Here is a 23,289-nt window from a genome sequence, read left to right as displayed (position 1 = left end):
CTGGGGGCTTAAGGGGCTGACCAAGGGTGCTTTTTGGATGGAGGAATAGACTAGGCTATATAATACTAAATTTAGGGGATGGCTGTGCTCCTCAAAGTGCAAACTAGTTACTGTATGCTCTTCAGCTGGCAAAGTAGCTACTCTACATTCACTGAGTTACTGGGTGCAACTTCAAGAGTAGTTTCTACATGTCTGCTTCTATACAAGCCAGTGGTAGGCAGTCAGTAATGCCAGTTTCAAAGTGCCTATTGCACATAATATTTGTAAAGGGGGAAACTCATGGCCACTGTCTGGTTAAGTGAATTCGTCAAAATTATACATATGCAAATGGAGGCAAGTAGAATCAATCCGTGTTACTTTAAACTACAAGTGGTCAGCAGTAGCTCATTAAGAGTATACAGCCGTAATCCTCTGCACTAATAGTCAGACCTTCATTAACTGCATTTTTGATAAATCACTGAGAATTACATTCAACGCCAGTTTTTTTTTTGCTCAGAACATGCATACATGTGGATGCAACAAAACCTGTTCCCTTAACTTTTTAACCAAATTAGAATACTCTGCTTCTTATCGGTCTCTGACTTTATCTTATGTCTATGCCATATCCATTATTAACTGGTTTGGCAGTTAGCACAGAGAACAAAAGCTCTGAGATGTTAATGAGCTGCTCCGTGGGTTTGATTCGTTACACTTATGTCTACTGAATGAGCTATGGGTGTCATAGGTCACTGAGGGTGACCTACAGCTTCCTAGGATATGGCATGTGATTTTGACAATGGTTATCTGGACATGGAGAAACTCTGTCATTCTGTTTAGGTCTCCTTGTTATTTATGTAGATCAAGTGGGCTTACCTGACCAATAAATAAGAAAAAAAATATGGTAAATTTCTAAGGATTACAATCAGTCAACCAGTAAATGTTAGTCAGAGTTTCATTGTTCTTATTACCAACAAATGCATGTCCATGCAACAATGTATTGTTATACTACCTTTAAAAGTTGTCTGGTACTCGGGGCTCTGAGCCGTTAAACTGCTTTCTACAGTCAAAAGTACAGCGTTTGAATTCATCCACCTCAAAATGCCTGCTGTTAGACTTTGAGCAAGTCATTCAGTGATCTTACGTGGCACTTTATTCCACAAATACATAAAAGAACATATTTAAAAATTGCCCCAACATTTTTTTACAATGGCTAGAGTTCCTGAGCATAGATATTTAGAGGTAACTGGGTCCATTTTTTTGTACAATTTATGGCTTTCAAGCAAATTGCTATAGATTGCAGTCACTAAATAGCGACAGGCATATGGATTTCAGAGTCTGTAGCCTTTATAAAATGTCTGCTAATACAAAGCTGGATATTCTAGCAATCTTCAAAATGCATAAGAGACCTATATAAAATATGTTCCACATTTACGAGTCTTTGTCTCAAACACTTGAGCCAAGAAGTTAACACGTTAGTTTAGAGATGCACTGTATGGTTCTGACACCAGCGAGCTGATCTATATTTCTGGGCCACTACTTATGAATTTATTAATTCACTTGATCTAGAGTAATATCTGAGGTTTACAGTCAAACAAGTGGCTGTAACTAATGGATGTAGGTGTCCATTCAGAGGGTATAATTCTAATCTGTCCTTGATTTTTTTTCCCCTAACATTTGTGATCTACCCCTCACAATATGTGGGACTAAAGTGTTGTGGACTGCAATCACTAAACAACAAATTTTCAGTTAAAGACTGGACACTCTTCAGAAATGCTTGTTAATGCAAAACCTGACTCAGTAGCAACTAAGTATGCAAGACCAATATTTAAAATTATTTCCCGATATCGGGTGTTTGTCTTGGATTCCTGAGCTAAGAGGTTGGGTCGGCATGGGAGTGCAATGGGTTGCACTGTTTTTCACAGTAGTGAGCTGAAACTCATGCCTAGGTCATAACATATTTATCCATTCATTTGACTGAAAGCAAACATTTGATGTGTAGTCTGCCATACAAACGTGACCATCAGTTACAGTCCCTTGTAAGTGTGTGTATGAAAATCTTTGGCTCTGAACAGATTATGGTAAAACCACTGAATCATCACTTTAACTATGTTCTTTTGTTATGATCCTTGGTTTCCTTGCTTTGTTGAATGTTGACAGTGTGTTTATCTAGGTGTGAATAAACTGAACAGCATGGAGTCTGTGAGTTTGACGTTAACATTTTAACTAGGAATACATTTTTCATTTAGCTTTAGTTAGTCTAGCACTAGAAAAGATAAGTAATGCTAAGAGCTGTTAAAGAGACTTTTCCCGTAGTACAGACTTTGCTCCCCTCAGCTGACATTTGCCTCCTCTGCGACTCTGACCAAGTCACTTCACACAGTACTCCTGGGCTGCTCCTGAAAAGGAACACTTGGGTGCTCTGGGCTGCCCCTGGCTGTTCCCAAATGCTTTACACATCTGTCTTTTGAGTTCTATCATTCACACAGCTGCTAATTAGTGCTTCACTATATGCCATGTGACAACAATCACAGCCGGTCTCTTGTAGAATGACGGGTTGCCAGACACATTTCCATCGCACACGAGTTTCAAGGGAAGAGAAGGAGTTCACTGTTGCTACATCATTTTCAGTGTGAACGTTTTTTTGGCAAATAGCCTTCAATGTATTTGCTATAAAATTTGAAACAAGTTTTAAATTAAATCCAAATCTCTGATCAGTGCAGAACAGGTACAACCTGTTGAGCTTTAATTTGTACTAGGAGATTTTTTTTTCTTTACTGAGGCACAAATGCCATTGTGATTTTCTTCCACGTCTGCTGTACAGTTAGCTACAGACTTGATTTTTATACTGTAGCATACAAAAGCTTCATCCAAACCACAAGCCTGGAACAATACTAATTTAGTTATTCTCCGTGTTGTGCATAACAGGATATATTATTATGCAAACAGATTATTACTTTTCCAAGGGAAATTGTCTTATTTTTAACATTGCTACCATCTCTTCTACACTTTTTTTTTTTTTTTTTTGGAGGGAGGCTTCAGATATCCAACATGCCCTACCAGCTAGCTGCTGTGCTCCTATTTTGGCAAGTGATCTCTCTTCTCAACAAATAACCTGGAAGGGAAAGAGATCTTAGAAAATTTCTGCTCGGACTTGTCCTCTGTAAATTTCTCACAGTTGAATACCATGAGCGTGAGATCTCAAATCAGCAGTGACTGCCTTAGCACTAACAATACGAGTTTTATTAGAAAGTCTGTTTACCATCACATAGGCAGCTATCAAGTCAGTGAGAGAAGGAGCTCCTGATATGAGAAGCCTCCAGAATTTTGATTAACTGAAGATGCATTTTTTTCTGCAATTCAAATAAGAGTCATTTTAACATGGGGTTTCATAGTCTTAAGGATCACTTCAGGCACTGAAGAGAGATACAAGAACACCCAAGTACTTTTTTCCGTAAATATTCCCGTACAGTACGTCACGCACTACAGAACAGATGCAAGGTCATTAAAAAACGCTACTCTTTTTGATGCTTCTGCCACAGCCTTAGGAATACAGGGAGGCAGCCATTTTTTGGAAGGCAGGATGAAGATGGGCAAATTTTGTTCTAGAATTTGTATGTAATTTTTAAGAGTTTGCAGGCACATTTATTGCTGACATATTTAAAACTGAATGTTGGGAAGAGATCATGGAGAGCTATAAGTGAAGTGTCAGTATTGGAGGAATTGTCAAAGTAATCAAGGTCGATACAGGTACTTTCTGAAATCCTGAAAGTCACTGAAAAACAGACTTGGTGGAGATGGAAGATATAGAATTAGTGCTAGTTACATGGTCTTTTGATTCACTGACAGCTTTAGGTTCATAGTTATTAACTAGGCTACCTGCTCTTAAAGGCCATTTTAAACCTAACCAATTTCTCTTTCCTGGGGATCTAATATAAAAGATGCCTTTAAGAAATTGTTTGACTTCAAACCTAGAGGCCAGAGGAGCAGACAAAGGCAGACAAGCAGAAATAGCTGAAAGGTGAGATTTAACTGAAGAATATGCCAACCCAGCATAAAGCAATTCATACACATAAGAGAGAACCAGAGGAATAACTACAGAAACTGGATCCTAGTTATGAGCAAGATGCCATACAGAAAACCTCTTCCATATGGACACACAAGATTTGCTGGTAGCGAGTTTCCTGGCCTCCTGCAGAACCCGAAGTATGTGCTCAAAAAAAAAAAAAGTGCCTAAAAGAGATCAAAACCTTATCACCAACAGTGTCAGCTGAAGAGTGGACAAGTGAGGATGGATGACAGACACCTTGTCTTGTGTGCTCAGGTCCACCCTGTAATGTGACTTGTGGTGAATGCCCGTGGTTAGGTGCAAGAGGAGACACCAATGCTGTCTGGGCCAAAAGGGAGTTGCAAACAAGATTTTGGGGGAGTCTTGCTCTATCTTGAGCAAGACCTTCAGTATAAGAGGAAGGAAAGAAAAGGCATAGAGAAATATTCCCTTCAAAGAAAAACAGAGGGCGTCCACCTTTAAGGCCTGGCCTCTAGTGCAAAAAAGAAGTGGTCTGTTCAGAGGAGAGGCAAAAAGGTCTTCCTGAGGAGTATCCCAATCTCTGTGAAGCATCCGTTTGTGAGTCTGTGCTATGGACCTACTCATTAGTCTGCTACAATGTTTCTCTCTGAAGGAATATAAATAGCCTGGAGAGTCATGTCTTACTGAACAGCTAGATCCCAAACTTGAAGAGCTAGTCTGCAGGAAAGGTAGGATCGTGCCCCCCCTTGCTTGATGATGTACTGCATCACTGTAGTAAATGTCTGTAAAGATTCTGAAAGGCTCTGGAAGATAAAGTGTATGAAAAGCCTGAAGGGCCAGAAGGCAAGCTCTCATCTCCTTGATGTTAATGTGGTCTGACCACTGAATAGGTCAAAGACCCTGCACCTTGAAAGGGCCAAAAGAAGCATCCCACCCCATCTCTGAGGCATCCAAAAAAAGTTCTAGACAGGGGACTGGGGGCTGAAAAGGAAATTCCGGGTTGAGAGACGGTTGATGAAGCCACCACTGTAGCTCTAGCTTTAGGTATGGAAAAAGAGGGACTATAAAAACTCTACAGGATAACAGTGGTGGAGAACCAGACTAACTTTAGGAACCACTATAACTTTCTCATATGGAGTCTGATTAGAGGTAGCATAGGTATGGTGGATGCCGTGAATCCCAGAGCCATCAGTTATTTCCTGGCTGTAACTGAGGCTCTAGGAAGAAGGGCTTGAAAAAACAAAAAAAAAAAATGGCAATTACAGAAAGGGTATTAGGTGGTGGCAGTGAAGCCAGCATAGGAATGTCCTGGAGCCAACTGAGAAAAACTTGATCCTGAGAAGGAGTTGGGATAGATTTCTGGAAATGTATCGTAAACCCTAGACTTTGCAAAAAGGAAATAGCACTGTGAAGGAGTTGAAGCAAGGTCTATAATGGGCAGGTCATCCAGATAAGGAAAGATTTGTATCCCTCTCATCCTGCAAAAGGCAATCACAGGAGGGAGGCACTTGGTGAAGACCATTGGGGCAGTACAGAACTGACAATAGAGGGAAGAAACACAGAAAAGCAAAACTTTCCTGCAACAGGGATGAATAGGGATGTGAAGATAAACATCCTTAAAATCCAGACAGACCACGAAAGTCTAAAAAAGAAGCAGAGGAAAGACAGTCTGGAGGGACAGCATACAAAAGGAAGGATTCTTCAAAAATGTGTTGAGCTAGGCGTGTCAAGAATGAGCCTTCAGGTGCCTTCTTTCCTGAGAACCAAAAACAAACAAACATTCTAGAATAAAACCCCTTCCCCTCCTGTGGACAGGAACTGTTTGGATGGTGCCTTGAGGTAAAAAGCCCTGAAATACACCCAGAAAGAAAGGTGGTTGTTCCAGAGGAGGTTGGAGAATGCCCAAAAATGGAGGAAGGGATTCCCACACCATGAAATATTCCAGACGGATGATGGGCAGAACCAAAGAATCCTGAGTGATCCTCAACCAGCTGGGAAAGGAAAGAGAAAGACAGAGACAAAAGGGATCTGACTTAGAAAGGAAAGAAACAAGTAATCAGACAGAACCTGGCTTATCTGAAAAAGGAGGTCTCTGAATTGTAAGAGTCTTAGCAGACTTAGCAGGAGGAACCAGTCTAGAACCCTTCTTACCTTTGGGAGGATGGCGAGACGGTTGACAAACAAAACCAGACTTAGAGGGATACTTCCTCTGAAATTTAGGAATAGGGGAAATAAAAATATGCTTCAGTTCCTGCAAGGCCTTGCCTTTTTCTTGCAGGGACTTCAAAAGCTCAGTTGCTGCAAAACCAAAGAGATTTTTATCCACGGGAGCATCCATCAGTTCAGTCTTAATATCACCAGGCAAAAGATGGAGATAAAGCCAACAGCAGCATCTCAACACAGAATCAAAAGCAGCCGCTCTAGAAGAAGCATCAATGGCATCATTATAGGTTCATAGGTAGGTACTAGGCTATCGGCCCAAGGGCCTACGTAAGCCTAGCCAACAAAGTTCCTTGCTTACACCACCCAAGAAAGTTATTTTCCTGTGCCACTATCGAGCAGAGACACAGAAGTGATCCCCGGAGTGTATTTCCTATTTCCCATCCACTCATCAAGATTTTTCTTGAAGAACTTTGCTTGACATAGATGGGTAGCCTGTTCCAGAGTATTGGAAGTCTCTGGGACAGGAATCTATCCCTCCAGCATGTCCTGTTTATTGTGGTGACAAGATTTAGGTCCCTACAGCATGTAGCTTGGAGGGATTGGGATTTCTTTAGGTTTAGCATGTGCAACAACTCTGGGTTTGACATAGCTTTATATGTTTGGCAGAGATCATATCGGAGTAGGCGATATGCTACGGAGTAAAGCTACTACATTTAATAGTATAGCCAGCCACATGGGAAGAGTAGCCAACAAAAAGAGGGTTGAGACATTCCCCTCAGAATCAGGAAGGTCAGAGACAACCTGAGAGGCCAGAGAAAGAAGAGCGAAAACATACCTGGTCATATGGGTCTGACCATTAATAGCCTAAAAGGCCAGGATAGCAGCAGTACACACCTTTTTGCCCAGCTATTCCATGGCCCTATTGTCCTTGTCAGAAGCAATTAAACAGAAGGCAAGAGCTTGAAAGGTCTGTCAAAAGAGACAGACACAGTGGGGTCAGCAGAGGGACATTTGTAGAGAAACTTACATTCATCGTGCACCTTACAAAATTTGTCAAGCTTTTTAAGAGCTGGCAGTTGGGAATCAGGAGCCTAAGAAGTTGCTAAAAAAAGTGTTCAACAGGGCAGGTAGGACCAGAGAAACCGCAGAGGGCTTAGGGGATTCCATCCTGAGGAGTTCATAATACTTCTTCTGGATGTCAGAAACCTGAGAACAGTCCCATTTAAAGAATTCTAGCATACAAGAGATAGTATCCCCAAAAGAGAGGTTTCTCAAAAGGGAGAATCTGGACTAATGGAATCCATCCTGCAACGGAATTCCAGTTGAGGAGAAGCAATCTGAAAGGAGTATGCCAAGGACTATCACCCTGAGTCCAAGTCTTTACCACAACAGTCTTGCTCTCAAGGCCTCTTAACTGGCATACATGACCAAGAGGTGGCAGGAACAGAAATTCACTGGGGAGGATTTAAGGCCATGAGTTTATTAAACAAACTTTGTATGAAATCCTGCCATTCACACTGGGGATCTTTGGAAGCAGGGGAAATTCGTTTAATTTTCTGCTTCTTCTTTCAAAGGAAGTCAGCTCTAAAGACCTTTGGTTGGTGGCAAGGTACGAACCTCCCATGTAGTGGGAATCTCCTCCTGAACAAGAATATGCAGACCACCCCCCATCCCTCAGATATCATCAGCTGAGAGTCCCCCTCAACATCCGCAATGCATGTCTTTTGAGCCTGACAGGACGTGCAAGAAGCTGGATCCATGCCAGCCTCAGATGCAGTTGCAGCAGAGGAAGCCGACTGAACAAGTGAGCAAATATCCAGGCTTTCATGAGCCTCAAGAGATGCGTCTGGGGGAGGCAATACAGCAGCAGCAGTATCCAGTCCAACTTTTTTATTCCTCTTCTTGGCAGATGGCTGACTGTCAGGACTGAACGATTCTGCACACTGTGCCAACAATGCAAGACGTTGGCTCTCTAGGTAGACAGACAAGGAGGAGAGATGAGTATGAAGGGTCTTAGGAGAAATGCTTGACAAAACAAACAGTCACAACATATGCTTGTGAGAAACACCCAAGCAAAAAAGACTCTGCTCATGACAATCATCATGAGGAATTCGTCTCCCACAATGACATTTTTTCCTTTCTGGGTGACATGTAAACTCACAAACCAAAAGGGAAAAAGACATGAGAAGAAAATCCCAATGGGGCACTTATCTGAAAATGGCTTGGTAACTTGCACAAATGAAGGAACATTCAGGTCGACGATTGAAGATGGTGTTTGGACTGGAGGCAAAGACATTCTGAGGTATGTACGTTCATACATCACCTTTATGCTGTAGGGCATAAAGGTGATGTACGTTCATACATCACCTTTATGCCCTACAGCATGAGTGAGGAGCATACATGTGAGGTACAATGTCCTTAAAAACCCAAGGCTTTGGTACACTGGCCTGACAATGAGCTACCCTTTGCAGGGGATCCCTTTGATAAAGAGTACTGCAACAGTGAAAAAGAATGGCATCTACATTTAGTAAATAAACATAATCTCCATGTATACTAGGTGTAGTGGGATGATTTACTATTTAAAGATCTTTTGCATTAAGAAAAATGTTCAAGAGGTGAGAATCTGGATGGACGGCATTCAGATTAAAATTGCCAAGAATTACAGTATTGGTTTTGGGCTTTGGAGTAAGTACTTATTGCAGGGTTTGTTCTAAGGGTAGACTGGAAGGTAGGGAAATACACCGCTCCTATATAACCACTGGTGTGTGTGTCTCTCTAGTTATAGACAGGCCATAACCCAGTTTAGAACAACATCTGATGTTAAAAAGGGGTCCTTCAGCTACAATATGGTTATAGCATTGATATCTGTTCCCTCTACAGTCAGACTTCCAATTATGGCCATTTATTGTTCAAACTATTTACACCAAATAAAGCTCTCTCTAGCCCCTTGTGAAGTATTGTAAGTGCAGAGAAGAATAACAAATTTCTGTCCCAGGTTTTTATACATGTCCAGAGATCTAACAAGTTTAAGAATTTTTTATGCATGTATTTAATTTACATTTAACTGTGTAAATGAACTGATCCAATGATCATTTTCAGCCACATCCCAGGCTACTACGACTAAGACACAACAAATGACAGTAAGAGATGTAAATATGTGAAACAGTCGGTGATATTATAGACAACTAACCATTATTTTTCATCACAGAATAAAGCAAACAGCAAAAGCTGCTAAGTTACGTAACAATATAAAACAGCTGATGTTGTTGGGGCTTGCCATTTTGCTTTCAACTTAGAAATTTCCAGAAACAGTGCCTCACATAATGCTAACAACTGGACTTCTTTTAGCAAATATATCAGGCCCATAAGAGTGGGGGAGGGGTGCCATTGTCTCCATTTTAAAGTAATACACCTTACTGCTAAAAGCAATACTAAATCCAACTGTACAGCTTCAGCCCCATGGAGTTTAATAGCACTGACAACCCTAAGACAAAAAGTTGCAGGTAAGTGTAAGCAAGACATTCCAAATTATTCCATTTGTTTTGAATTTTAGTTTAAAGTTAATTCCAGAAAGCTTACGGTATATCCAAAATATGTGCATCTTTTTCCCTATGTCCGATTCCTCACATCTCCAACAGAGGGGATGGGCACATTAAGAAAACACTGAGCATATTGGAAAATAGTATTAAAAAAAATTTAAACAAACATGAACAAGCACTGCCAGATGAAAAACCTAAGTTTACTACGTTTAGTTACATATCTTGGTAGCAACAGATTTCTTTCCCATATCTCTGAAGTGATGGGAATTCCAAGCTGAGTTTCTTATTAAATTTTAAAGTCATCAGTGGCCCTTTTGTCATCTTTACCTAAAATCTGATACTGTCTACTAATGACTGTGTAACAAATTATCTGAATTGCTGTTGGTTATAATCCACTTAGGAAGTGAAGGGAGATTCGGCAGTGGTACTACAAATGGCCAAAGTCTAAGCACCTCCCATGATAAAATTCTGTATAGGTTCTCCCTATGGTCCTCTGGGCCATATCTTTGGGCAAATAGCTCCCATAGAACTAGACTGCAACACACTAATAAATGGCTCCAGTACCTTATTCCCTGATACGCCTTTAATAATAGCTTTTCGCTTAAGGAAAAAAAAATAAAAGGGGGGGTCAAATTGAAGCAAATTCCCTTTTCCAGTTTTTAGTATTCGGTTTGCCTAGGATTTGTACAACACAGTTCAAGTTGTCAGTAATGATTCCCTGTAATCTTCTTTGAGCATCCATTCATCTTTTTCTAATCATATTATATAGCTGAAAAGCTTAAAGAGGTGGAAGCCAGCTGTTTCCAGTTTGAGAGTTATAAGCTTCTGTAATTAACATGAGGAAGTATTTATACTGCACAACTTTCATACATTTCTCAAAGTCAAGGAGGCCTAATACTCCTAACATGACAGGTGAAGACAGGAAGTATTATCTTAAGACCCTGTGCTAGCCCCCCCATAAAGTTCAATGTTAGATTCTTTATCTGTGTTAAGGAGTCTACAAAAAATGGGAAATCCTAAGTGAGATACAAAAATAAAGGAGGATAAACCACACTATGGCCTGAATTCTTTGCTGGATGTCCAGACACATTAGTTCCAAATGCTGTAAGATTGGCTTGATTTTTGAAAGTAGCTTGATTACTGACCTCCTCTGAACTCTGTACTGTGACGCAAAGCAAACACCCAAAACTGAATGTAATCTGCCCCCTCATAGGATGGATACTGTTAAACATATGTCTGATGGGAAAGCAATAAATCTTAAGCGCTTCAGTTTTTTGACCAATTCACAATCAGAAATGTCCCCGCAGTGGTTTAACAGACTTACCAGTAACATTTGCCCTATTTCTTGATTTCTTATTAACAGGAGGACATCATCTGCATATAATGAGACTTTATGCTCTCCTTTACCTAACCCAGGAATATCCTTCTTTGCCAGACTGTCTAATCCAAACTGCCAGTGGCTCCAAATACACTGCAACAAGGAGTGCTGATAGTGGACAGACCTGTCAGGTGCATCATCTTCTTCTTCTTCTTTCGGCTGCTCCCATTAGGGGTCACCACAGCAGATCAACTGTTTCCATTTCTTCCTGTCCTCAGCATCTTTATCTGTCACACCAACCGCCTGCATGTCCTATCTCACCACATCCATAAACCTTATCTTAGGCCTTCCTCTTTTCCTATTACCTGGCAGCTGGATAATAAAAAAAGGACCAGACTGGCAAGATCCCACATTAATCCTACCAGCAGAACCCAGGTAAACTTTTTGTATTAGCTGATGCAGAAAGAATAGTTGCGTAAAATCTTACCATAACAACAGATGTCCCTCCCTTCTCTTCTCTGTTGCAGTATTTATAGCATGGAGTTCCCTGCCGTAGGTGACCCAATGTCAGCAAGTATACAAAAGACTTCACTACTGTGGGGTGCATGGTATGTCACACGTAGATTGCATGCAATCAGACAATGGCCATAAAAGTGACGTATGGGCGCACCATCCTCAGAATTGACTGCCCCAAAATGAATGCCAGCCTAAGGAAGTAGGGCAAGAATCATCCAAGAAGAAGCCAGGGGGAAGGAGGGAGGGATAAGAATACTGCAACAGTGAAGAGAAGAACATCTATGGTTATGGTAAGATTTTACACAACTATTCTATGTCCTTCTATTCATCTGTTGCAGTATTCATAACATGACAGAGATACCAAAGCTCATGAAGTGAGAGAGGAAGGATCTTTCCAGGAAGCCCTGCAGTATGGCCCTGGCAAACTCTGCTCTAGATTTAGACATTACATCTAATTTATAATGTCTGATGAAGATATGGACTGAGGACCATGTAGCTGCTTCAAGAATTGAGTTAGTGTCCCATCCCTTGAGAAAGGCCCCAGATGAGACAACAGCCCTAGTGAAATGAACCCTAACAGGGGAATGGACAGTCTTGCCATGGTGAGTGTAGCAGGTCATTAATAAAGATAGAAAATAGGAGAGGTCCTAATATAGATCCCTAGGGAACTCCCAGGGCGATAGATAGTAGGGTAGATAATTTGCCCTTCCATAAGGCAGCTTGGTGTCTACCATTCAGATATGATTGGAACCATTTGAGAGACTGATTGTCAAGGGAGATGGTTTTTAGTGTTAGTATGAGAGTTGATGGTCAACTATATCAGAGGCCTTTGAAAGATCCAGAAATAGGGCAGAGGAAGTTTGTTACTGTTCTGATTTTGGTTAATGACATTAGTAAAGGAGAGTAGGGCAGAGTTAGTGCTACGGAATGGTCTAAAACCATGCTGAGTATTAGCAAGGAGATTGTTCTTGATAAGGTAGCTCATGAGTTGTTTGTGGATACATTTTTCCATTATTTGTGCTAGGGGTGACAGGATAGCTATAGGTCTATAGTTACATAGTTCAGTGGAGATGCCCCCTTTATGCAGAGGGATTACATGGGATGTCTTCCAAACGGAGGGGATGGTAGCCTCAGATATAAATTTGTTAATCAGGATGGTGACTGGACAAGCTATGACTTCTGCCGCTTTTTGAAGGTACTCAGCAGGGAGTACATCTGCGGATAGGGTGGTTGGTTTTAAATTCTTGAGTAAAGCTGTGATAAGTGAGGTAGGAACTGGATGGAAGTTAAAGGAGATTTGGGAGCAAGGTAAAGAATCAGTAGGATTTGGGCATCCAGGCGATAGTTGGCTAGCTAGCTGTTGAATAGCTTCTGTAAAGAAGCTATTAATGGCGTTGGCTACTAATTCTGGAGGTTTTTGGTTCATGGCTGAGGGGGAAGGAGTGGAGGACTGACCTGGATGTAGGAGTTTATTTACTCCTGCCCAAACCTTTTGAAGATGGGTCTGTAGCTTAGACACTGACCTGGCTGAAGTTAAGGCTAGCAATAACACAGTTTTCCAGAAACAGTACTGTAGAGAACTGAGGAAGCTGGCTCGAAGGGTGGGAGACGTTTTCCAAAACAAAGTTAAGGTCCCAGGGAGGCAGAACAGGTTTCCTGGGAGGCCTAATATGTAGGACGCCTTTAAGAAATTGTTTTGCCTCAAATCTGCTAGCTAAGGGGGAGAGGGAAGCAGACAGGCAGATATGGGTAATACATGAGCTTTTACTGAAGAGTAAGCCGAACCAGCATTGAGCAATTCACACAAATAAGTCAAAACCAGGGGAACACCTTCACTCTGCTTGGATATGTAATTGTGCTAAACCTCCTCCTTCCATAACCTAGCTGTCAGGTCCCCACTATTCAGCTCTCATCTCCTAATGCTACTTCCAATCTCTTCAGTAACGACCCAGCATATAATTACCTAACTACCCCATCTTACTCTTTTCTTCACCTTTAAAATCAGTGATTTCTCTCATTTTATTTCCTTACCAAATCTACTATACTCTTCTATTCCCCCTGCTCCCACCACCCCCTACTCCACCTCTTACTCTTCATGCATATTCTCACCTTTTTCTGCCAAAGTTTTTAACCCCTATAACATTGTCCCACTTTACACATATTTCTATGTAAACCAAAGATCAAAAACCATGTAAATGTGTATGCCGCCTAGCTGATATAGTAATTGTTCATATTTCTATGTAAATTATAGTCAAAATAGTTTGTAAAATGTTTTATGTTGTATGTTTATGCACAGTTTTCTTTTGGAGCTTTTCTCCCTGGGTTTCCACTCAAAATGGGCTCTTTTTGGCCAAGTAGACTATCCCAGTAAACAAATGCCAATAATAAAGTAAATAAATTTCCACTGTTAATGGGTCCTGATTTCATTTCAGACAGCAGATTGAAAATTGCTTCCATTTGCCAAGTAAGATTTTCTGGTATCTGGTTTCCAGGCCTCCTGCAGGACTGTGAACACGTCCTCAGAGAACAAGTGTCTGAAAAAGATTAGTACCCCAACAACCACAGGGTCAACTGAAGAGTCGCCAAGTGAGGATGGATGAGGATCCCTTTGTCTTATTTGAGGAGGTCCACTCTGTGAGATAACTTCTGATGACTTCCCTTGGCTAAATGCAGGAGGCAAGGGAATTAGTGCGGTCATGGATAAAAGGGACTCACCAGCAAGATTTTTGGTTTGTCCTGCTGAATCTTGGACAGAACTTTTGGAATGAGGGGAAGGGGAGGGAATGCATAGAGAAATGTCCCCTTCCAGGAGAAAAAAAGGGCATCCACTTTAGAGACCAGAGGACGGGGCTCTCTAGCACAAAACTGTGGATGTTGTCTGTTCATGGGGGGAGGCAAAAAGGTCTGTTTGAGGAACACCACACTGGTGGGCAAAGTCTGGAAACACATCCCTTTGAAGCATCCATTCCTAGGATGGTGTTTGGGATGTGCTCAGCTAATCTGCCATACAAGTATGACAGGATGGAATGTACACTGCCTGAAGGGTTACCTGGAATTTTACTGCCAGCTCCCAACCCTGAAGAGCCAGTCTGCATAATAGATGGGGGGGGGGGGGGACAAATCCTGTTTGTTCACATACCAGAGGACTACCATACTGAACAGTTTTAGAGGTCCTGGTTGGAATAAGGGGTGGATAGTCTGCATGGCAAATTGAGGCACCCTCATCTCCCTTACACTGATGTGTTCCTTCAATTGAGAGGGAACCAGAACCCTTGTACTTTTAGATGGGTGAAGGTACGCCCGAGGCATCTGTGCAGATCTCTTGAAGGGCAGCAAGAGGGTGTAAGTTTGGTTCTGGGTTGAGTGGCACTTCACGTATCCACCACTGAAGTTTCCTCTTCAAACAGGGAATGAGGAGAATGGAGAATTCTAAGGGGTGCTGGTGTTGCATCCAAACTGATTTTAGATATCACTGCCATTTTCTCATGTGGAGTTTGGCAAAGGGGAGCAAGGGAATGGTGGATGCCATGAGGCACAACACCCTGAGGAACTCTCTGGCTGTAATGTGGTAAACAAGTAGAATGTTTTGGAAGTAAGAGATGAAGTCCTGCATGGGGGAAGAGAGACCTTCACAAGATCCGTTTGTATCCTGCACCCCAGGAAAATTTGATCCTGTGAAGGGGTGAGAGCTGATTTTTTTCCAAGTTTATGGTGAGCCCCAGATTTTGTAGAAGATTGATGGTAAAGGCAATATTTCATTCCAACTCCTCTGTGGAGGTAGTTAGAAGCAGGAGATCGTCCAGATAAGGAAAGATGTGTTCGCCCTGGAGTCTGCAGTGGGCAATCATGAGAGCAAGAAATGTGGTAAAGACCACTGGTGTGGAAGAAAGCCCAAAGGGTAAGGCACAGAACTGAAAATGCCATTATGATATACAGAAGCATAAGCTTCCTGTAGTGGGCATGGACAGGGATGTGCAGATATGCATCTCTGATATCCAGGGTAATCATGAATGCTTGAGGCAGAATAAGTGGGAACAGAATCTGGAGGGTCAGCATGAGGAAAGTGGATACTCTCAGGAAGGTAGTCAGATTCCTGGGCACCAAAAAGTACAGTTGTGTACATTTGCCATAAATGTAGATGTTCGAGTGTATTCACTGTTGCAGTCATTATATCTGGGTAATCTGCTTGCAGGTTGCCCTCAGTCAGCCTGATTAACAAAGTCAGGAGTCCTGCGTGAGTCGCTGTCCCTTCTTCCATGACGTCAGGTCATCAGGGGTATAAAACATGCAGCCGATGGCATTAGTTTTTCTTGCTCCAGATGTCAGGTGCCCCACTAATGGGGAGCAAATAAACATAAAAACACAAAGGTATACCTCCAACAAAAAGCAAAATACACCAAAAAGGCTTTTAAGCATAGTAAAGGAAAGTAGAGGTATAGCCAGAAGAAGTTAGGGGGCTGGAGGGAGGGAGGGTAACCAGGACTGCAACAGTGAATACACTCGAACATCTACATTTATGCTAAGTGTACACAACTGTACTATGTTCTTCATGTTTCACTGTTGCAGTCAGTACATTTGGGTACATTCCCAAAGCTATGGTTGGGAGGAGGAGTTTATATAGCATTAGGGCCAGCTACAAGGCCCTGCAAGACAGCAGTGGCAAAGCCAGCTCTGGATTTACAGAAAAATTGGCAAACGATAATGCTTGGTGAAAGTATGTACAGAACTCCAGGTAGCAGCTTCTAGGATGTCCCTGCTAGGAATACCTCTGAGAAAGGCTGCAGAAGTAGATGCAGCCTTGGTGGAGTGAGATCTGATCCCCTGGGGGACAGGTTTTCCATGGTGCTTATAGCATAAATGAATGCAATGGCTTATCCATTTAGAAATGGTTTGTTTTGAAATAGCCTTCCCCTCTGCCCCTGCAGCAAATGCTACCGGCAGTCGTTCAGATTTTCTTCGAGGTTTAGTCCTGTCCAAGTAGAATCTAAGTTGTCTGTGCACATCCAAGGAATGCAGAATCCATTCCCTTTTGTTTTGTACACTGGGAAAGAAGGTTGGCAAATGAATGGACTGATTAAGAGCCACACTGGATACCACCTTGGGCATGAAGGATGGATTGTTCCCGAGTGACACCCTGTCCACATGAAAGATGATGAAAGGCTCCACTGCTATAAGGGCCTGTAATTCAGATACCCTTCTAGCTGAAGTGATTGCTAAAAGGAAAGCTGTTTTCCAAGAAAGAAATTTTAAGTCTGCAGTAGCAGCTGGCTTGAAAGGAGGTAGAGTGAGTTTCTCCAATACAAAGTTAAGGTCCCAGGCAGGGGTTGGAGCTCTCCTGAGTGGTCTCAAATTTTTGGCCCCTCTGAGGTACTGCTTGAGCAGAGGGTGAGAGAAGAGTGGAGGTTCTGTGTTATAATGAGCTGAAATGGTTGAGGCGTGGATTTTAAATGGAGAAACAAAAAAAGACAGGCCCTTGTGAAGCATCTCAGTTAAGTATTGCAAAATCTGAGGTAAATTGGGCACTGCTGTGCTCATCCCTTGAGATTGGTTCCAGGCACAGAATCTTTTCCATTTTACAGCATAAGATTTTCTAGTACTAGGCCTCCTTGCCTCTAACATGACATCCATCACAGGTTTGCTGGGGGATGATAAGGGTGAGTTTAAGTGATCAGCCAGGCTGCAAGGTTCAATGTTGGAAACTGAGGGTGCAGAATCTGGTTCTCCTGCTGAAACAGCAGGGAAGGGGTCCGAGGCAGGTGCCATGGAGATAACTGCAACACACTGAGCAGGAGGGGGTACCAGTGTTGGCGTGGCTAGTCTGGAGCAATCAAAATCATCCTTGGTTTGTCCTGTTTGGCTTTTAGTAGAACTTTGGAGAGTGGAGGCAGCGGGGGGAAGGCGTAGATGGATAGATTTTTCAAGCTGAAGGACAGAGCATCCACTTTCCAGGCTTGTTTGTGGGGAGTCCTTGTGGAAAACTTGTCCAATTGGTAGTTCTGGGGGAGGCAAATAGGTCTATGTCTGGGCTCCCCCATTCGCTTGTCAACATGTTGAAAATCCTTGGTTCCAGTTTCCACTCGTGTGGGTCCATGAGGTTTCTGCTTAGTCAATCTGCCAGTGTATTCAATTTTCCTGGCAGGAATTGAGCTTGTAGGTGCACTTGGTAGCTCAAGGCTGTGTTCCACAATGCCATGGCTAGTCTGCAGAGGAGGTAGGAGTACCCCCCTGCTTGTTTATGTACCACATAACCGTGGTGTTGTCTGTCTTCACCATTAGTTGTCCTGGAAAAATGTAGTCCTTGAAGGCTGTCACAGCATTCTGTACAGCTAACATTACCGTTTGATTGATATGTAGGTGCATTTGACTTGGGTTCCATTTGCCCTGAATGCACTTCCCTACCAGGTGAGCCCCCCATGCATAGTCTGATGCATCTGTTGTTAGGGTTTGGGCGGCAGGGGGTAGTGTGAATGGTAGTACCTTGTTTTGGTGGCAGGCCTCTGCCCACCAGAGGAACTCTAGGTGTAGGCATAATTGTTTCTAGGCTGAGAATGTTGACTCCATAGGCTTTTTAGATACCACTGTAGTTTCCTCATATGCAGTTTTGCATATGGAATTAGAAGAATGCAGGAGGCCATGAACCCCAAGGCTTGCAGTATTTGTCTTGCAGACAGCAGGGTTTTTGTGGCCACTTGTTTGAAAAAGGTTATGAAATGAATTTGCTTTTCTGCCGCAAGGTAAGCCATCTGGGAAGTTCTATTCAAGCTTGCTCCCAGGAATGTAATTTGTTGACAGGGTATCAGTGGTGATTTCTTTTCATTTATGGTGTACCCCAGACAAGTTAGAACCCTTTTTTTTTTTTTTACAAACGTCAGATGATTCAAAAGTATGCCCTGACTTTCTGCCTGAATTAGACAATCGTCCAGGTATGGGTATATTTGAATACTTCTTTGCCTGCAAAATGCAATAACTGGAGCCAGGCACTTTGTGAATACCCCGAGCGCAGTAGGCAAGCCAAAGGGCAGTGCAGAGAACTGATAATGCATGTAACCTGCTTTGAAGCGTAGGTATCTTCTGCAAGATTCCTTGATTGGGATATGCAGGTATGCTTCTTTTAAATCTAGTGTTGCCAACCAGGCATCTTTGCCTAGCATAGGAAGTAATTGGTGAAGAGTCAGTATCTTGAATTTTGGAATCTCCAGAAAGGTGTTTAGAGTAGACAGGTCCAGGATTGGACGCCATGATTTGTCTTTTCTGGGTACCAGGAAAAGTCTGGAGTAGAAACCTTGTCCCTTTTCCTCTTCTGGTACCAGTTGAATAGCCCCCATGCTTAAGAGAGAAAGTACTTGTTTTTGAGCCTCTGCCCACTGATTTGGGGGCAGGTCCGGCCACCCATTTGGTGGTGGCAACGTGTGAAAATGAAATCTGTATCCCTGGGACACTATATTTAAAACCCATTTGTCCTGGGTTATGAGTTCCCAGTTCTTTGCATGAACAGCAATCTTTCCCCCCAAAGGGGCAGTCAGAAGACAAGTGCTTGGAAATTTTAAAGGAAGTCATTGAGACCGTTTACCATAGGGTGGGAGTCTTATTTCCAGATTTGGAAGTGGAGGCCCCCCACTGCTTAGTTCTGAGAGTCCCCTGGGACCGAAACCTGGGTTTTTTGCTGTGTCTGGGTTTGGCTTGAGAAGACCTGGAAGGGGCTGGAAAGGACCAATTCCTAGTAGGCCAGTGCCTACTAAATCTAGGAGGTTGCACTTGTAAAAAATCTTTAACAGTTTGCATAGAATTAGCTTTATCTTTCATGTTTTTAAGAACTTCTTCAGCCTTGTTGCCAAACAGGTGGTCCTGATTTAAAGGAGCATCCAACAATTTGGCTTTAACATGATCAGGCAAATATTGCTCCTTAAGCCAAGCATGCCTTCTAAGCACAGACCCAGTAACAGTAGCCCTGCAAGAGGCCTCTAAAGAATCAAAACCACATTGCAAAGTATATTTTCCAACTTGCTTTAGCAGAATGCATTAAATCCTATAAATCTTTATTTTCCACACAGTTGGGAATCAACATAATTTTCTGTTTAAGCAGTCCAATGATATGTCGGTGATAGTTTAACATATGAAATTGGCAGTTTAAAGCTCTGATTGCCAAGGTTGCTGAAGTATAAACCTTTTTACCCCCATCTATCCAGCACCCTGGAGTCTCTATCAGAAGGTGTAGGATTTTTAGCAGTAGAAGCCTTAATGCCCTTGGGCCCCTGAGAAATAAGTCTCTGGATCTGCAGTAGGATTTTTGAAAAGGAACTTGTGGGACTCAGGAACGCTGTAGTATGTCAGGTTTACTGGGAACAGGAGGCAGGGAATCACGGGCCAAACTGGATTCCGAGAAAACATCATCAGCAATGTCTAGTACAGGAGGAATAGCCAAAGGCCTATGCTGAGGTAGAAGGAGGAAATCCCTAAGCCTCTTTTTTGAATCAGAAAATTCCTGGCTTTCCCAGTGAAAATGCTCCCTTAAAGTATGTAAGGTTTCCCCAAAAGAAAAAAACCCCAGGAGGGAAAGCAGAGGGAATAGAATCCTCTGCACCAGAATCCTCATAAGTAGGTAAAGACAAATCCAGGTCATCAGAAGAGTCAGAAGAAACAGAATCTTGATCAGAAAATTCATAATCAAGCTCAGCCCTAGGCCTCTTGGGGGTGGGGGGGGGGGTTGACTACACCTGATTAGAGTTATTAGATCTTCAGCCATTTTTATCATTTGTTTTTTAGGCATAGGGGCCTGAGCATGTGGCCTGGGCGTCTGTTTTTAGACATGATTCAAGATTTAGGCCTTAGTAATGAAGGAGGCATCGATTTAATATGCAAGTCCGTATGCCTGAATACACCCTCAGAAGCCGGTGCCTGCACAGCGGCTCCGGACCCATCCAAGGTAGAGACATCTGCAGGTTCCACAGTTGAAGTATCTCGCGGCATACCGGACTCTGAATGGGTCTCAGTAGAGGCCTGAGAATCAGAAGTAGCGGGTATCAGGGGCTTCGAAAGTGCCTCACTGAGTAATGGCGAACTGGCGACTGGCTTAGGAGAAGCGTCGTCGGCAGTTTTGGACCTCAGCAGCCTGTCTCTATCTTTACGTTTTTTCGGAATCCCGGTAGTCGGATGGCTAACCGACGACATTTCTGGATAAACAGAGAACCGAAATATTTAGAGGCAAAAATATACAGATGGTGCGCTGATTAAATAAAGCACAAAACCGACAGCAAGGTACGTCGTGGTCAGGGCCTAGGCAAAGAATACAGTACGAATGAAAATCTTTGTGAGGTATCTTTCCACAAGTAATGCAATTATTAACTTATACTGACATCGGTAAGGAGCAAGAAAAAGTTTCCCCAATGGGGTACTTAGCTTTAAGTTGAAAACTTCGGTTCTGAAACTCGAAAATGACAATTTCAGGAATCGGCCAACCGGCACTTGCGAACTGCTCCTGCTTCAGGCACCGCACGGCAAGGAAGACTGATGTAATGGCATCAGCTGTATGTTTTATACCCCTGACGACCTGACGTCAATGAAGGGGACAGCAACCGATGCAGGACCCAAGACTTTGTTAATCAGGCCGACTGAGGGCAACCTGCAAGCAGATTACCCAAATGTAATGATGGCAACAGTGAAACACGAAGAACATCAACCTGAAATAAAATCCTTTCCCATTTTGTTTTTGGGGACACACTGGATGGTCCCTTGGTTCAATAATTCTAACAGAACCTCAGGGAAACACAAGTTGTTCCCTGGGAGGGTGATGGATGCCCCTGAAGGAGGGGTAGTTGGTCCCACACCATGAAGTCCTCTTTTTGAACAACTGGGAGGACCAAGGCATCTTGGGTTATGCTTCCCCAGGCTAGTAGGGATAGGTGAAGGCACTGGGAAAGTGGGATGTGGGTGGGAGGTTGAAACCAGTCAAAGAGAGGACAGCCGGTCTGGAAAGGGCGGCTGATGGAGTCTTAGGCTGTTGTGGTCTCCTGTCACTCTTATTTTTGGGTTGTGTGTGATGAGAAAGTCGATGCACAAATACAGGCTTTGCAGAGTAATTTTTTTGGAAAGTGGGTAATGGAGAAACAAAAACGTTTTTCAATTCTTGCAGTTCTTTACCCTTTTCTTGCAATGATTTGAACAGATTAGCAGCTGCAGGTCCAAACAAGGCAGAATTGCCCAGAGGACCATCCATAAGTTTGGCTTTTATGCCCACAGGTAAGGGCTGAAGTCTTAGCCAAGAAGATCTTTCCACTCGGACATCTGACACTGATGCCTGTTCGGCCTTTGTGGACGTGCTAATACTCAGATCCAAGGTGCCCTGAATGTCAAGCTTGGCGTGCAGATCTGAGCTGTGAACCGGGCGTGTCTCCAGGCTGTCCTCTACCTCGAGACAGAAGTCAGTATTCAGAGGAGCAGCAGAAGGTTCAGGCCTTTGTTTTTTAGCTTTTCGCTTCAAAAATCGACTTGGCTTCGGGCCCAGAGTATCCCTCCATTACAGTTTTTGCTAGCAGCTGTAAGTGCCAATTCTCAAGGTAGAGAGCTAGGGAGGATAATCTACTCCTTGAAGTATTTGGGACAAAATGCCTGGCGAATATATCAGTGTTTGTGGTCGTGGTTTGGGCCTTGGCAGAACAGGAACTGGAGGTAGCTATCCTTGTATGGAATTTGTCGTCCACATTGTCACTTGCCTTCTTAGATGACATGAACCCCAACCAAAGACAGTACCAGAAGTCAAAAAATATTCTTCAATGGGGCACTTAGAATTTTGAAGAATTGCAAACAACATGGAATCAGAATGAATGATGAAATCTAGAGTTCGGATCTGGCAGCAGAAAAGTAATGGGGATGGTGTGAGTGTACATCATTTTTTATGGCCGACATCCGATTGCACCCTACATGCAACACACCATGCGCCCTAAGTGGTGAAGTCTTTTGTATACTAGCTGACGTCGGGGAACTCCCTCATGTTATGAATACTGCAACAGATGAGTAGGAGGACATCTGGTTGGGAGGGGGGGGGGGACTGTGTAACAAAGCAAAGTAAAGAGAAAGTTTCAACTGATCTTATAAAGATACTCTTCCTGCATCTAGTCTGGCTACTAGCATGGGAAGCTTTTATTACTTCAATTATCTATAATTAGGAAGATAATAAGTAAGTTATCAAATGCAGTACTGCCCATAATAGAATCAATTTGGTCATAATGTGTAAATTCACACAGGTATCCTGCCATCCTGGTTGCTATGATGGATGCAAGCTGGTACATGTGGATCTTTATCTGACCTCAAAACAAGAGAGATATTAGCTTGAGACCAGGATGAAGAAAGGGATTAATTCCATACATTAACAGAATTGACCAGTTTTCTAAAGTTTGAAAGAAATTTGCCTCTAGTTCTTTTATACATTTCAACTGGGAGGCCAGCCAAGCCAAGAGTCCTACCAAGTGGCATTTTAGAAACTGACGATTTTACTTCCTCCAGGCGAAATAGCTTTTTCCAACTGTTCTAATTTTCTCACGGGTTAGGTAGTGGAGTCGTATCTAGGGCACCCAGTACTCTCTTGTGTAAGCACATATACAGAGATGAAAAACAGCTGGCAAAAACATTATTTCAGCTCCTTCAGAGTCCATTTAATGTCCTCAGTTGCAGGCATTTAAATTACAAGACTAATCTATCAGAGGCCTGCTGTTGTAACTGAATTAATACAAAGTATAATACAAATAATAAAA

At 42.7% G+C, this 23,289-nt stretch overlaps 1 protein-coding gene across 1 annotated transcript in view; it reads right to left on the bottom strand.

Moving 5' to 3' along the window:
- Nucleotides 1–23,289, bottom strand: part of FBXL17 (F-box and leucine rich repeat protein 17) — a 251,453-nt gene that overhangs the window by 163,383 nt on the left and 64,781 nt on the right. The gene's annotated exons all lie outside the window — the stretch shown is intronic.

This window comes from Protopterus annectens, chromosome 2.part2 (genome assembly GCF_019279795.1).
Source record: "Protopterus annectens isolate FY-2018-M chromosome 2.part2, PAN1.0, whole genome shotgun sequence".
NCBI classification, from domain to species: Eukaryota; Metazoa; Chordata; order Ceratodontiformes; family Protopteridae; genus Protopterus; species Protopterus annectens.
This window is presented reverse-complemented; position numbering and strand designations above follow the sequence as displayed.